The sequence below is a fragment of the Postia placenta genome, assembly GCF_002117355.1.
Source record: "Postia placenta MAD-698-R-SB12 unplaced genomic scaffold POSPLAscaffold_3, whole genome shotgun sequence".
NCBI lineage: Eukaryota > Fungi > Basidiomycota > Agaricomycetes > Polyporales > Adustoporiaceae > Rhodonia > Rhodonia placenta.
The window spans coordinates 2873116-2876327 of NW_020169834.1; positions in this window are offsets into that span (position 1 = coordinate 2873116).

Below are 3212 nucleotides of genomic sequence, written 5' to 3' on the forward strand. Positions count from 1 at the left end.
CTAATCGTACAGTAGATAACGACGTGTCCATATCAGGCAGGTAGTACAGAGGTCGCGGGTTCGAGCCCGCGAAAAGGAAAAAATTAAAAAACGGCTAGGCGCCGTACCAAGTCGTGACATTACCCCCCCCTCAACGGCGCATGACCTCATGCGAGGCGCCCTTGCCCATCTCCCATCCAGAGCGGCAGCGTGCTTCAGTCAGCGGCGAAGGCATTGGCTGAAAGTTGAGACCACCAAATACCGCAGCATTGAGGCGGCGAGGGGCGTTCGGGTTCTTTCGGTGGAAGTCGGCTATGAGGGCCGGCGCATTGGCAACGTTGCGCGCCGGTTCCCATGACGTATGCGAGTCGTCATAACCCTTCCACTTGACGAGGTACTGCAGCTGACGCCGGAAGATCCGCGAATCTTTGATCCGTTCAACCTCGTACTCCTCGTCGCCCTCAACCTCAATCGCAGGCGGCTCCTCTGGCTCCCGGCCCAGGATATCGCTATGTGTGTACTTGCTAAGCAAGGAGACATGGAACACCGGGTGCACCGGCACTGACTTCAGCAGGATTAATTCGTAATCCAAGTCTCCGAGCTTTCGCCGCACGGCATAAGGTCTGAGGCGCTTGGGACTGAGCTTCTTGCTCGGCTGTTTCAGCTTAAGGTTCCGGGCATCAAGCCAGACCTTGTCCCCCGGCGCGAAGACCGGTGCCTCCTGCACGTGCTTGTCGTAGTACACCTTCATGCGCTCGGCCAACAGCTCGAGCGCAGAGCGCGTGTCGTCGCGAATCTCCTTCAGGATCTTGAGCCGATCAGCGGCCGCAGGCATCGCAGACATCGGATTGATCCGCACTTGGATCTCAGGATGGTACCCCTGATGCAGGAAGAATGGGGAGTGCCCGGTCGCGGAGTGAACTCGGTTGTTCAATGCGAACTCCGCGAGCGGCAACTGCTTCGCCCAATCATCTTGCCTGTGGCTTGTGAAGGCACGCAGGTACTGTTCGATCTCCTGATTCCAGCGCTCAGTCTGGCCGTCTGTCTGAGGGTGGAACGCTGTGGACAGCGCCGGCTCGATTCCCAGTCCCTTGTACACCGCATGGAGATATTTCGAAGCAAACTGGGGACCTCGGTCTGATATGACCTTGGCCGGGGCCCCATGATGCTTGAACACATCGCGGATGTACAGATCTGCCGCACCTTCTGCCGTCAGGGTCTCATGACAGGCCGAGAAGTGGACCTGCTTGGTAAAGCGGTCGGCGGTGACCAGGATCGAGTCGAATCCATCAGACTTCGGCAAGCCGACGATCATATCGGTCGTGATGATCTGCCACGGGCGCTCGGGGATCTCATTCGGCTTCAGCGGACCCTGGGGCTTGGCTGGGAATGTCTTGGTACGGTTGCACACGTCACAGGTGCTTACGTACTCATTGACGAATTTGGACATTCCTGGCCACCAGTAGTTCCGCGACACGAGCTCAAGGGTTTTGGCACGACCGCCATGACCGGCGATCGGCGAGTCGTGGTGGATCTTGACTATATCCCGCCGGAGCTCCGCGTTCTTTGGGACGTACACGCACCCGCGGAACAGCAGAAGCCCTTGTTCGGCATTCCACTCCTCAAAACCCCTTTGCAGCCGGGGCGGTCCGAGGTCCTGCACTTTTTCAAGTGCCTCGGCCACCTCCCGATCTTTCTCCGAACATTCCCTGATGCACTTCAGAAGCGACTGATCGGCCGTCACCGAGGCATGACCGCGCCGGGCGGAGGCGATGCGGAAGCGCTCTGGCTTGAGAACCACCTGATCGGTGTTATCGTCCTCATCGCCGATCTGATGGTCTGATCAACGCGACAGGGCATCAGCCTTTCCATTGGACGTCCCGGCCTTGTGCGTGATGCGGAAGTCGAAGCGAGCTAGGAACAGCGACCATCGCGCTTGACGGCGCGTGAGATGCTGGGATGTACGCCAGTACTCGAGGTTCTTATGATCGGTCACGATCTCGAACTGATTGGGTAACCCCTCAAGGTAGTGGCGCCAATCGTCTAGCGCCTCAATGATCGCGAGCATCTCCTTATCGTAGATCTCGTAGTTCCGCTGCGCCGGATCCATCGCATGTGATCTGAAGGCGATGGGATGCCATTTGCCGTCATCCTGCTTCTGCATCAACACGCCGCCAGTGGCGTACCCCGAGGCGTCAACCTCAATGCGCGTCTCCCGATTAGGGTCGTACAGCGCCAAGACTGGAGTCGTCGCGAAGAGCCGTTTGAGCTCATCGAAGGCGTGCTGCTCTTCTTCGCCCCAATGCCATGGGTCGTTCCCTGTGAGCCGGTCGAGTGGTCGCGAGATCTTAGCGAAGTCTTTAATGAAGCGGCGGTAGAAATTGGAGAACCCCCGGAACTTCTGAACATCTTTCTTGTTCCGGGGTACCGGCCATTCATTAATTCCTTTGAGCTTCGCGGGATCCATCGCCACCTCATCGCCACCGAACACATAGCCGACGTAGTCGACCTTGGGAACGTCCCACTCGCACTTCTCAGGCTTCAGGAACAAATCGTTGTCCTGAAGGCGACGCAGAACCTCGCGTGTGACCTTTTCATGCTCCTCTTTGTTGGTGGAGAAGATGAGTATGTCATCTAGGTACACAAGGATCTTGCCGCCGACGATGAGATCGTGGAAGATCTTGTTCATCATGGCCTGGAAGGTCGCGGGGGAGTTGGTGAGACCGAAGAACATCACCAGGGGTTCGTACAATCCTCGGTTAGTTACAAACGCCGCCTTCCACTCGTCACCGGCTTTGATCCGGACGTTGTTATATCCCCACCGGACATCGAACTTCGTAAAGAGCGTAGCACCGCGGAGCTTGTCCACCATTTCGGCGATCAACGGCAAGGGGTAACGATTCTTGACCGTGATCGCGTTCAATCGGCGGTAGTCCTGCACGGGTCGAAGCGTCCCTTCCTTCTTTTTGATGAAGAAGAAGGGGGACGAAATGGGTGACTTCGACTCCCGTATGTAGCCCTTCGCTAACTGCTCCTTTAGGAACTTGTCCAGTTCCTCCTGCTCGTTGCTCGACAATGGGTATACCTTTGAATGGAATGTGGAGTAGCCGGGCACGAGTTCGATCGCATGATCGTACGGCTTTCTTTCGGGTAGCCGTTCTGATGCTTCCTTCGAGAAGACCTTCAGAAACTCGTGGTACTGTTTGGGTACCGACTCCTCGGTGGTCTTAACG